This window comes from Aythya fuligula, chromosome 2 (genome assembly GCF_009819795.1).
Source record: "Aythya fuligula isolate bAytFul2 chromosome 2, bAytFul2.pri, whole genome shotgun sequence".
Classification (NCBI taxonomy): domain Eukaryota; kingdom Metazoa; phylum Chordata; class Aves; order Anseriformes; family Anatidae; genus Aythya; species Aythya fuligula.
Window position 1 is genome coordinate 66,265,752 of NC_045560.1, and position 14,289 is coordinate 66,280,040.

At 41.8% G+C, this 14,289-nt stretch overlaps 1 protein-coding gene across 1 annotated transcript in view; it reads right to left on the minus strand.

The window, feature by feature from the left end:
• Positions 1-14,289, minus strand: part of TPPP (tubulin polymerization promoting protein) — a 69,644-nt gene that overhangs the window by 39,117 nt on the left and 16,238 nt on the right.

The following is a 14,289-nucleotide window of genomic DNA, read 5'->3' on the forward strand; positions in this document are numbered from 1 at the left end:
AATTAAGTATTTTGAAAATGCAGCAAAAATGTTACTGTTTCAAAGGGCTAACAAGTAAGGAAGCCTCACAAATTCTTGGACAAAATTCTCCTGTTAACAAAACCAGTTATTGCTCAAGTTCATGTGCAAAGAACAATAGCTATGGAATTCCTTTAGAAAGAACACATCCAGGATGTAGGAGCAAGGAGAAGAGATGTTACTACTGCAGAGAACAACCCAGATTACATCATATTCATGTGGGATATGTTTGCCTTTTAAAAGAAACTTTAAGCTGAGCAACAGCACAATAAGGTTATTTTCAGGAGTCATCAAGTAAAAGAAGAAAATATACACTACAGCCCACTAACATACCAGAAGCATGACATAGAAGTCTGTGCCTTCTGCCCATCCACTCTTAGCTTGACAGAGGAGATCCTGAAAAGTCTACACACAGTGTGCCTGTCGCAACAACTACATGCAGACTTTTGCTCAGATACACATCTGTGGGGTGCTGCTACAAATTTTAATCCATAAGGAGCTGCTTCAGATATCAGAACTTTGGCAAATACTGGTGTAATGGCTAGAAAACCCTCCATACTTACCTTGTCATGCTTCTGAAATCACAGCTGTACATGGTAGACAGCTAATAAATGCAAGGATTGGTATATATTTCTAGTTAAGGTTTAATTTCTGCATCAGATGAGAATTTATTTTGGCTTATATGCTGTATTTTGACACAAATTCCTCAGCAACTGAAACAATTTTAGACTTCTGCCTCTTCCAATATCTTATATCACATGTTCAATATCCATATCCAATATATCCTCATATCCAATATATCCTCATATCCAATATACGTTCCAGTAACCTCTGTTACTTGAACAACCAAGGCATACCCTTTTCTTCACACTGCAGAACCAACCATAAATACTTGCTGTGCAGCATTTATTATTAAGCATGAAGCCAACCAGGCTCCTAAAGTAGAAATCTCCACATTCGTAATCTTTGGCTTTAACTTGAAATGATCGGACTATACAAAAATCCATACTGAACACCAAAGCATCACAATACAAGTCAGTTTCATACATTATGCACAAGAAAACAAAACCCAAATTTTGAAGCAGTAACTCCAACAACCCAATCTAATTCCTTTAGATCTGTTATTTTTTCTAGAATATAACAAATATTTCTTTGAACAGTCTGTCTTAATTCAGTTTCTAGCAAACTATTATTATGTTCTCTCCAATCTGACAGTGGTACATTCTACATTTTAAGAACTCACATTTAAAATAAAGCACTGGTACTGGACCAGAGAAATTTCAGGGAGCACAAGTATTGTATTGGCAGTATTCACAACAGCCATAAACCCATATTTGAGGAAGTAAGATCAACTTATATTGAAAGGAAAACTATGATGAAAATAGGAATGACAACAGTCTGATAAGCATTCTGAATTTCTGGAAAACAGACTTATAAGTCATGATTAGAAACAATCTTTTAATTAAAGCTACGCTAAAGGACCTTTGACCTTTAAACTTCAGCAAATGCAACATGGCCAAAGCAATACTGCATGTTTTGAATATGTTCAAGTTAATGCTTAAAAACCTAGTTATATCTTAACCACAGGGATCCTATTTTTTTTCACTGTCCACAAAAATTCTGGCAAACAAAATCAGATGGTAAATTAAAAATTAGTGACAGAAATAACTCCAACCTGAGACCTATAGGTGTACCTCTGAAATAATAAAAAGAAATGCATGAAAGCATGCACTGTGGGAAGGGGGTGGGAGGGTGTTAAAGCTCATTAGAAAGCTAAGCGTTTAACCCTTTCCCATTTCTATTTCCTTTGTGCCCTGCCTGATCTCCAAAGAACAGTAATTTTACCTCAAACCTTTTCTGAAAGTCTCCCACTATTGAAACTATAAATTAATTTATATAGACTAAAATGTAAACTAGCACAACTATTACAGATGCATAAGTTTTCAATAAAACCATACCTAGATCAGTCTAAACTCTCTGCTTCAACAGGCTGCACAGATTCTTTTGCTACCAAAAGAGTAGATGCATAAGAAGAAAACAAAACACTTGAGACACTCTGTGACATATGGAGTAAATTTGTGTCAAGAAGATGGTTGATATTAATAAAGAAGGGGGAGATTTGGGAATGTGGCCATGGGGGTCGGCAAGCCCCATGGTTGGTGATAACATCAGACTCTTAACAATGAGGCCACCAGGAATGTAAAAGAGTTTAAGAGGGAACAAAGAAGGGTGATTCAGGAGACACCATGCAGTCTCGGGTTGCTTGTTCTCCAGCCATTAAGGCATGGAAGTTTCTGGGTGTTTGCTGTTGTTGTTATATTCAAAATTGTTTGACCAATGAAAAGTTGTTTTTGAAAAGAACTGTTGTGGAGAGAAGGGTGTAAGAGGGGAGCCTGCCCTCAAAAAAAAAAAAAAAAAAAAAAGGCAACGCGATGTGATGAAGTTATGTCATCAATAAAGAAGCAGAAAGAAGGAATGAAAAGGAACAGGCTAGCAGAATGGAGACCAGGACGGGAACAGGTACGTTGATTGCCTCATGAAGATAGGTTCGGCCAAGCTCATAAAACTGCTCAGAGAAGTTCATAGAGAAAGTCGCTGGAAATGGGTGCACCGGAGCTGGGAAGAAGCTCGAGCTGAGAGAAGCGGACCTGTGCTGTGGGAACAGAAATGTCGTTTTTGCAGTTACATTGTTTAGAAGGAGGGAATGTGGTACTGAGATATGCTTACAGTGATAAGAAAGCTTAGCAGGCGACCTTGTAAAATGCAGACAATCAGACTCCTTAGGACAATTAGGTGAAAATCACAGTGTCAAGTCAAGTCAGATAAGTGAAGAAACATTACCACTTCAAGCAGTAAAAATGGCAAAAGAAATTTGAAATTTAACAGGCCGGCGACTGAAGGCCATGCATTGTTTGTGAAGCATCAGATAGATTGTGAATCTGGATTACCCACTCAGTGGGGAAACAGGGGAGGGTCCTGCCATCAAAAGGTATATAAACTGTGTTTTGGAACTAGTAGATGCGCTCTCTCCTGCTTGTGGGGCGCCCGCCATTGCAATCGCGAATAAATTACTACTTCACTGAGATCCTCGCCTGAGCCTAAGTTATTGGCTACGGAGTGTTTCTCACAGTTTGGGGGCTCGTCCGGGATCCAGTCACCTACTGGGGAGCCCCACCGCCACAGCAGCAGGAAGGCATGCCCCGCTGATTTCAGCGGTCCTGTGCATCGACGGTGGCGGTTCTGCGGAAAGCTGACAGAGGGCCTGAGACTGGTTAAAGAGGCAGGATCCGTGAAGTAGTGGGGAAAGGAAGAAGGTAGGCACTCCGGGTTTTTAAGAATCGATCCGGTAACTCTGTGCACAGACCAAGGTAAGAAATATTAAGTATTGCCTTGGGGGTCGGGTGATCTGGTGTATGGTAAGCCCTTGCACGGGGAAGTGCTGGCACTACACCAGGGGAATCTGGTGTACGGTAATCCTTGCACGGGGAAGTGCTTGGAAGTACACCAGGGAATCTGGTAAACTCAGGTGTGCGGTAACGCTGCCACGGGGAAGTGCTTGGCGGTACACCCCCATCTTTCAGTACGTTGGTGTGTGGTACACTGCAGAAGGGAAAATTCTGTAGCACATACTGGCGAGGGTTAGGAAAAATGGGAAAATATGAGTTCCAGGGGACAGGGAGATATCCCTGGGGGAGTGCCTACTAATAGTTCTTCCTGAAGAATGATAAGAAATTGGAAACATAATCCCAAAATTAGAGGGATTGTAAAAGAAAAATAATTAAAAAAAAAGGGGGGTAAATATTGTGTATCAGTCTGGACAAAAGAACCAATTAAGGAAACAGCAGTATTTTGGCCAAAATACGGGTCTGATGAAAATTCAGGCTTTGAATTTATATGTAAACAATAAGATTCCTTTTTCAGAGAAGGAGCCAAGTTATGCTCCCTATAATCTTAATATTGAACTGGTGGCAGCAGCAGTCACTCCAGGAAGGGAGATAGGGACTGTAATTAACACTGTCCCTAAAGAAGGATCGTACTCTAGGCTCTGGCAAGAATTAGAACAAGGTAGAAGATATATTGAGAATTTTGCCTTCCCTGATACTAACAGTACTAACACTAACTGTGTATCCTCTTAGGTGAACTACCCCCTCCTCCTTACCAGCAGCGAGGTTAGGACTTTTAAGAAGGAGAAGAAGTCTTTATTCGAGGACCCCAACAGCCCAGTGGAACAATTAGACCAGTTCCTACGACCTGATTTATACTCTTGGGGGAGGGAATTATGTCTATAAGTATGTTGTTTACAGGGAAAGAAATGGGAATGATCAGGAGGAGAGCTGCTATACAAGAATGGGAAAGAGCTCATCCTCCAGGACCAGGGGTAATACCAGCAGGGCAGAAATACCCACTTGCCAATCCTGGCTGGAATAATAATAGTGTGCAACACAGAAATCATATGAGAGACTTGGGGTCAGAATGAGAAAGTACTTGGGGATGAGACCTGATGACCCAGTATCCCAAGGGCTCTTGAAAGTTCATTGTGTGATTAAAGCCTGGAAAAATATGCAGAAAATGCTTCAGAAGGTGGGGGGATGTAGTGAACAGTCACTGGGGGACCCTCCTGCGGGAGGCCCTGGAGGTGTGTGTCCGGAGGGGAGATGAGAAGGAAAAGCAGAGAGCGAAACTAATGGTATTGACAGTGCAGCGGGTAGTGAGGCAGAGGGTTGGAGAAAGATGAAGAAAATCTTCAGGGGGAGTCAGGGCCAGGATGGAAAGGAGAGGAAGAGAGATGAAGGAATGGCAGGCAAAGAAGGCTGCCTGTGTTGTGGCCCGAGTCCTAGCAGAGACAGGCTTTGATAAGATGTTTTAAGTGTGGCCAGGCTGGCCACTTCGAATAGGAATATCTGGAGTGGAAGAAGGAGGAAAGAAGGAAAATGGGATGAAATATGCTATATTGATATGTTGTTTCAGTATCTTGGAGGGAAAAGGTATGGAATTAAGTTGGACCCTGACTGAGCCTTTGGTGCTGGTATTAGAAAAGTACAGTCTGGAGAAAGATGAAGGAAGTGTTAAAAGGGTTGCTGAAGGTGTTAAAGGTGTGGCATGTAATATTTAACAGAGCTGTTTGAAGTTGAATGAGCAGGGAAAGGGGATGTAGGCATTATCTAAGTAACAGTCTAGAAGTTTTGGTGTATTTGCATATTTGCTGTGGTGTTTGGTCAGTTTCCCAAGCATCGGGGAGGGGGACGGTGGGGGGGAACAGCCTGCTCCACCAGGGGCCTCTCCAGCGGCCGCAGGGGGGCTTCGGCTCCAGCGCCTGGAGCGCCTCCTCCCCCTCCTTCTGCACTGACTTTGGTGTCTGCGGGGGGGTTTCTCGCTCTCCCAACTGCTGTTGAGCAGCAGGTTTTTGTTTGTTTCTTTGTTTGTTTGTTTTCGTGGATGTGCTCTCACAGAGGCACGGACTGTGTTGCTCATGGCTTGGCTCTGGGCAGCAGTGGGCCCCTTTGGGGCCAGATGAAATTGTCCCTTATCTGCCACGGGGAGGCTTCTGGGTTTTTCTCACGGGGGCTGCCACTGCAGTTTCCCACCCCCCTACTCACAGCCCCCGAACCTTGCCATCAAACCCAATACACTGGGGAACAGCTGGGTCATTACTAACTTGTAAAGTATCAGGGATTAAATTAACTAATGAAACCCTAAAAAGTGATGGGGGTAGAAGGGGCTGGGATAACAGTGCCACTTTTGGGGGATACCAAGCTGAGACTAGGGGATAAAATGATCACTGGGTAATTATTGTATGTACCCAAGGCAGGGACTAATTTGTTGGGAAGGGATCTGATGATTAAATTGGGCATTCATATAGTAAATTGTTAGACTGGAATAACTGGTATTAACGGAGTGCTCTCTGGCCCTGAGAGCAAACATACATGTATATTCACCTCTGACTGGAAAGACCCTGAAATGGGGGCGGAAGCAACAACATAGGTGGACAATTTTACCTCAGGGGTTTACAGGGACACCTATCTATTTGGGTAAGTTCTAAAAAAAAAAAAAAAAAAAAAAAAAAAAATATTTTGGAGCAAGTACAACCTCCCAAGGAGGTATTAATGTTAACAAATATGTGGATCGTTTTCTATTGTCAGGACAGGAGAAAAGAGTTGGGAAGAAAGCTACTAACAAGCTATTCAACTTTCTGGGAAAGCAGGGCTTGGGAGTATTGAAAAATAAATCACAATATGAAGAAAGAGAAGTCAGGTATTTAAGGCATGTCTGAAGGAAAACAAAGAATAAATGCAGAGAGGATTCAGGGAATTGTTGAAAACTTAGAAAGAACTAAAAAGTTTTAAAAAGATTTTTTTTTTAAGGAATCAGGAGCCATGAAGTCTGAAGGAAAATCAATACTCCCTGATGGGAGAGAAATGCTGAATAAAGTGATAATGAGGCAAATATTAACTGTTTTACATCAAAAGAGTCATTGGGAGGTGCAAGCAATGTGTGATGTTGTGCTAAGAAAGTATGTCTGTGTAGGAATATACACTTTAGGGAAGCACATATGTAGAGAATGTACCATATGTCAAAAGGTAAATAAAAAGGTCTTCTGTAACCCATCTAGAGGGGGACGGGAGCCAGGGGTTTGACCTTTCCAAAGTATACAGGTGAACTTTACTGAGTTACTTGTTTGTCCTAATTGACCACATGACTAGATGGGTGTAAGCTTTACTGCAAGGGTTAAAGCAGGCCTTAGAGATTGAGTGGGATTTTCACAGCCCCTGGCACCCCTCCTCTTCTGGGAAGGTGGAGCGAATGAATCAGACATTAAAGAAGCAATTAACTAAACTAGTGTTAGAAACCCAACTTCCTTGGGTAAAATGCTTCTGTAGGAGTCTACAGGTTTAAACAGCACCAAGAAAGGATATAGGAATTTCACCATATGAGATGCTGTTCAGATTGCCCTATCTGGGCAGAAGGGATGAGATACCACAATTCAAAACAAGAGAGTTTCCTTAAGAACTGTATTCTGGGGTTGTCTTCTTCTTTGTCATCTCTCAGGACCTGTGGGTTGTTGGCTCAAACCCCACCTTTGGAATTCCCCATTCACCACCATCATCCAGGAAACTGGGTCCTGATTCGGACCTGGAAAGAGTCAACTCTGGCCTGAATGGGAAGGACAATTACTGACCACTGAAACAGCCGTAAGAACTGTGGAAAAAGGTTGGACTCACTATACTCAAGTGAAGGCATCCGTTGACGCTAGTACCTGGGAAGCTGTTCCTACAAAAGACTTGTTGGAAGTTGAAATCGAAGAGAAAAATCTCATAATGGACTCTGAGTAGGATAAAAGCTTACAATTGTAATCTAACCTTTTATTTTCACAGGTAACTAACGAGTGTGACTTGTGATTGAGAAAAAGGACAGACCTATAGCGAACTGCAGTGCTCCCAAGGGGGGGGTTGTTACAGTAGTAGTGTACATCTTATTCTTTGTATTGATAATTATTTGGAAACCGAAGGTTTAAAAATAATGACAGGGAAAAATTGATTACTAATTTTGTTTTTAGTGATTCTAGGCCTCAGAGAAGGCCTCGGTCAATTGGCAACTTTGAAAAGGCATGACCAGATAATAGCAAAAACGGGATACCCCATCAAAATATGGGTGACTGTGACAGAGGGTTATGTACCACAATCTGTCACGTTTGATGTTTGTGAGGTGTTAGTTTGTGGAGATTTAAATGCCCAACGACAATTGAGCAGACAGAACAAATAACTGGGAGAGACCCAACAGCCAGATTGAGAATAGCTATATGGAAATGATCCTCTATTGCCATCAGAGAAAGGGAGAAACTCAAGGAGAAAACAGGAGAGAAAACAGGAGGCCCTCTGAAATGTGGCAGTTCAAACATTTGAGATTCAAAAGGGTATGGGGATGTGAATGCCTGGATAGAATGGGTCAAATATACCGTCCAGAGTCTCAACCGTAGCTACTGCTATGCTTGTGCCTCGGGATGACCGATTGCCCAGATAGTGCCCTTCCCATGGGGGTGGACCAAAGACTCCCAAGGGATGCGATGTATGATTGCATTGTACCAAGAAAAGACTGCCTGGGGAAATGAGGCCTGTAAGTCTCTTTGCCGTTCCTTGCATGATAGCAATATCGCAGTTCCCCCTGCATTCTCTACAGCTATAGGTAACCATACAGCTTGCCTCTCATGGCAGGGTGTGAGTGCTACCTGGCATCTGGGAGAATTTGCCTTGTGCTACCAAGGACTTGATGGGAAACTGCTCAAGACTAGAGATCCCCAGGGCAGATCTCTGGTGGTACAATGGAGGGAAGATCTTACGGTCCACCCTACCATCTAATTGGGGAGGCACTTGTGCACTTGTTCAATTAGCTATACCCTTCATCCTGGCATTTGAAAGAGAAACATCACAAATACCCAGAAGAAGTAAAAGAGGCTTAGGAATATCATTTGATGATAGAGTATACATAGATTCTATTGGGGTACCTAGAGGAGTTCCGGATGAACATAAAGCCAGAAATCAAATTGCTGCAGGGTTTGAGTCACTGTTCTGGTGGGTAACAATCAATAAAAATGTGGATTGGATTAATTATATCTATTATAATCAGCAGAGATTCATCAAATATACCAGGGATGCGATGAGAGGGATCGCTGAACAACTAGATGCCATCAGCAAAATGTCTTGGGAAAACAGGATAGCATTAGATATGATGCTCGCGGAGGAAGGAGGTGTGTGTGTGATACTGAGCAACCATTGTTGCACTTTTACACCCAACAATACTGTCCCAGATGGCTCAGTAACTAGAGCATTGCAAGGGCTGACCACCCTTGCCAGTGAATTGGCAGAAAAAGTAGGCGTATTTACATCCTTGATCGTAGTTGTAGGAGTTTTGACAGCCATTGGTTGCTGCATTATCCCCTGTGTAAGAGGACTAGTACAGTGGTTAACTGAAACCGCACTATTGAAACAAATGACCATGGAGCTACCACCTTACTCAGATAAGGTGATAATGAGGAGATAGAGAGCAAAGAAAGTGAAGAAGAAGAAGATATTTAACAAATTACACTTTAAATAAATAAATAAATAAATAGATATAAAAAGAGTTTTTGCAAAAATCAACAGTTTATAAAAAAAGAAAAGGGGGGAATTGTGGGAATAGAAATGTCGTTTTTGCAGTTACATTGTTTAGAAGGAGGGAATGTGGTACTGAGATATGCTTACAGTGATAAGAAAGCTTAGCAGGCGACCTTGTAAAATGCAGACAATCAGACTCCTTAGGACAATTAGGTGAAAATCACAGTGTCAAGTCAAGTCAGATAAGTGAAGAAACATTACCACTTCAAGCAGTAAAAATGGCAAAAGAAATTTGAAATTTAACAGGCCGGCGACTGAAGGCCATGCATTGTTTGTGAAGCATCAGATAGATTGTGAATCTGGATTACCCACTCAGTGGGGAAACAGGGGAGGGTCCTGCCATCAAAAGGTATATAAACTGTGTTTTGGAACTAGTAGATGCGCTCTCTCCTGCTTGTGGGGTGCCCGCCATTGCAATCGCGAATAAATTACTACTTCACTGAGGTCCTCACCTGAGCCTAAGTTATTGGCTACGGAGTGCTTCTCACAGTGCACACAACTGCCTCTCGCTGGTAAGCAGTTGTGCATTATGGGGAATCATACGTCCTTAGAAACAAGGACTGTTCTGGTAACCTTACACCTTATTCCCTTTATTAACAATCAGACAGTTTATGATCATGGGACCAAACTAAGGTCAAGGTATGGGACTCTGCAACTAAAAACGACAAAGTTGCAGTGGGATTGCTCAGCACCTGGCCAGCAGTCTCTGAGGCCTTAAAGAGCCATGTGCGACCACAGTCAGAAACGTGTGGTTTGCCAGACAGTGAGGGAGCTGCGGGTTCATCCACCGATCCTTCTGCTACACCACTGGCCCTCCTGCCATCGCAGGCCTCTGCTGTTCCGCCCCCTGCTGAACTGGATATGCCTTTTGACCCAGGCCCTATTGGCCTTGAAAAGGAGAAGGATGTGTTTCCCTTCCATCCGGGAAGAAGAGGATACATAAGGCCTGAAGGCTGAGTTGCTTGACAACTTAAACCGAGACATATTGTTCCCACGAGTAGCCCTGGAATTCTCTGGTGTTTGTAATCAAGAAAAGGAATGGAAAATGGAGACTGTGAAGTCATGGAAGATATGGGAGCACTTCAATCAGGATTACCAACTCCAACTATGCTCCCCCAGACACGGACATTGATAGTATTGTTTGTTACCTTTTCTAATTGTACATATATATAGGCGTTCTTAAGTTTAGTATGTAAAAGCAATGTTCTGTATATAAAGTTTGATGTTTGTGTGTGCATGTTGGTAGAGCATAGACTCCCCACACAACCAGCAGTGTTTACTTGTCTTTTATAAATATTACTAAATTCAGATTGAGTTGAGACTTCATTTATAACACACTATGCTTGAAGAGAGCAACATTAAAAATCAGATCATGAAGATCTATGATCCATTTCTGTCCTCTAGAAAGCTTTACTTTCAAAAGTAGAAGTCTCCTCCAAGTTTGCACCATTTCAGATCTACTGGAGCTGGAAACTTAAATCAGAATGTTTCTAACAGCACTAAGTGGCTAGAGAGTACACACCAGCAAAAAGCAAAATCTACATTTTAGTGGCTGCATAGGATATTTGTGTTGTAATCTTCTTCACATCCCTGTTCGAGCACCATTTGTTGTGTAACGACCACACAGACACCAGGGTTCTTTTAGGATCAGTAACTGATACTTCTTTATTGATGATATAACTTCAACTCACTCTTATTGAGGACAGGCTCCCTTCTTATGCCATTTGCTCTACAGCAGTACTTTTCCAGTAATTACTCATTGTGTGGGAATAATTTTTTTATTTTTTTTTGCAGAGTTACATTGTTTATAGGTAAGGAATCTGGTATTGAGATATGTTTGCAGTGATAAGAAAGTTTAGCAGGCGACCTTGTAAAAATGCAGACAACCTGACTCCTTAGAACAATTAAGTGAAAATCACAGTGTCAAGTCAGATAAGTATAGAAACGTTACCACTTCAAACAGTAAAAAAGTCAAAAGAAATTTGAAATTTAACAGGCCAGCAACTGAAGGCCATGTATTGTCTGTGAAGCACCAGATAGGTTGTGAACCTGGATTACCCAGTCAATGGGGAAACGAGAGGGTCCCAGTCATCGAGAACTAAAGTATATAAACAGTACTGTGTGACTAGTAGGTGTGCTCATGCTTGTGGAACGCCTGCCACTCAATCACAAATAAAATTGCTACTTCACTGAGATCCTTGCCTAAGCCTAAGTTATTGGCTACAGAGTGTTTCTCAAATAACTTTGCCGGCCAACCACAAACGCCCAGCAACTTCCATGTTTTAACGACTGGAGAACAAGCAACCCGAGACAGCAAGGTGTCTCCTGAATCACCCTTCTTTGTTCCTTCTAAGCACTTTACATTCTTCCTGGCCTCATCGTTAAGAGTCCGATGTTATCGCCAACCGTGGGGCTTGTTGACACCCATGGACACACTCCCACAGATATTAAAAGACAGTTACCTCCATAAGCAAGAGGACTAAAAAGATGGAGAATCAATATTATAAGATATGTCATACCATTTTGCTATTTTATCTTTCACCACTTAAAACTTCCAAGAGATTTTCAGGTATAAACCCCTCTTGTTCTTAGCAATTCTGTTAAGGAGACATAATCAGTATAAATAAATTAACAATACATCAAATGTACAGCTTACAAACCATAAACAAAAAATGTGCCACTCTGTTACTTGAAATCAGAAACTAACTGCATGCCTACATTTTTAAATGCCTCATGAACGAAATCCTTGCTTAAGAAATGCTTTTCAACTCCTTATTTGAAATCATTAGTTTCTTTATTAAAAAAAAAAAAAAAAAGCTGAATCACACACTATACACTTGAAAGGGCTCACATTTTCTGGACTGTTATAAATGAAGTCTCAACTTAATCTGAATTTAGTAATATTTATACTTATAGAACATATAAAAGTTATAAAAGGTAAGTAAACTGCACTGGGTGTGCGGGGAGTCCACACTCCACCAACACGCACACATGAACATCAAACATTCTAAATATACAGAACATTGCTTTACATACTAAACCCGAGTACGCCTATACATACGTACAATCAGGAAAGATAACAAACAATCCTTTAAGTGCCATGACTTAACAGTCTCCATTTTCCATTCCTTTTGAACAATATGTCTCAGTTTAAGTTGTCAAGCAACTCAGCCTTCAGGCCTTACATATCCCATTCTTCCCAGATCAAAGAAAAGCATATCCATCTCCTTTTCAAGGCCAATAGGCCTCGATCAAAAGGCACGTCCAGGTCACCAAGGGGTGTAACAGCAAAGGCCTGTGATGGCAGTAGCGGTGGGGGGGCCGATGGCGTACCAGTCGGGTCAGTAAAGGAGCCCACAGCTCCCTCACTGTCTGGCAAACTACACGTTTCTGACTGTGGTCGCACATGGCTCTTTAAGGCCTCAGAGATTGCTTGCCAGGTGCCAAGCAATCCCACTGCAACCTTGTCATTTTTAGTTGCAGAGTCCCATACCTTGACCTCAATTTGCTCCCATTTTTCAGGATCATAAGCTGTCCGATTGTTAAGAAGGAGAATAAGCTATAAGGTTACCAGGACACTCTTTGTTTCTAAGGACGTATGATTCCCCATAATGCACAACTGCTTACCAGTGAGAGGCAGTTGTGTGCACAGGTCCGCTTCTCTCAGCTCGAGCTTCTTCCCAGCTCCAGTGCGCCCATTCCTAGCAACTTTATCTATGAACTTCTCTGAGCAGTTTTATGAGTTTGGCCGAACCTATCTTCATGAGGCAATCAACGTACCTGTTCCCATCCTGGTCTCCATTCTGCTAGCCTCTTTCTATTTTTTTTTTCCTGCTTCTTTATTGAGGACATAACTTCATCACATCGTGTTGCCTGTTTTTATTTATTTATTTATTTATTATTATTATTATTTTGAGGACAGGCTCCCCTCTTATACCCTTCTCTCCACAGCAATCCTTTTCAAAAACAACTTCTCATTGGTCAAACAACTTTGCCTGGCAACAGCCTTACCATCTCCTGCCTTACCATCTGGAGAACAAGAAACCCCAGACTGCATGGAGTCTCCTGAATCACCCTTCTTTGTTCCTTCTAAACTCTTTTACATTCCTGATAGCCTCATCGTTAAAGAGTCTGATGTTATCACCAACCATGGGGCTTGTTGACCCCCATGGCCACACTCCCACATCTCCCCCTTCTTTCTTAATATCAACCATCTTCTTGACATGAATTATTATTCCATTTATAACAATCCCTCCTCTTCGTTTGAATGTCATTAATTCATGTCTTGGCTTGTAATTTGGCCAAGGCCAACTGAACCATAGGAGAGACTGTCTTCCTGAGGACTTTCCATTGGGATTGTGGTAAACTGATCATTAGTAGTCCTCCACAGACAAAACAATTTGTTACATTTTATGTCTTCACAATATTCTCTGCCAGATTTATAAACAAGTTTTTAGCATGTTTGGAATCCCATATTTAGCTCCTGTTTCAGTTTCATGGTAGTATTACACCCAACTCATTGTTCCACAGGGTGTATAATAATTGTTACTAGCAGCATCACATACATCAAATTCGATTGATAAGGGCTTACGAAGATTTGTGGTGATGCAACTTTTCCCAATTAACCTTCCTCCTTTGGTATTAGTTCTTACCTCTATCTACCATTGATAGTGGACCTCTTTGGGCTCATAACAGGTTCTTATTGCTTTTGTTACATCGAGCATACTCTGTTCGGTTTCCATAGCATGGGTTTAACAAGCATAGTTACTAGTGTTTGTTCCTGAATTCTTCCTCTCTGGGTGTTAACAATACATTCACTACAATTCTGATAATGCCCCTGGACCAATAGCATGTAATTAGGAGAGGTCCAGTAAAGGCCATGTTACCCGGCAGTTATTACCCTAAGGGGTTGTAGCCCTTGGTAAACCTTCTTGAGCCACAGTACTAGTCCCTTCTCCAGTCTTGCCCTCTCCCTGATGCTTCTCAGGAAATGGTCCAGGCTTACACACCCAATGGTTCTCCTATTTGCATTCAACTTTTCCACGAGTTAGTGGGGGCTTGATTCAATGCAGATAACCAATCCTCTAGGTAAATTTTCCCACCTATTATTTTAAATTTTCAG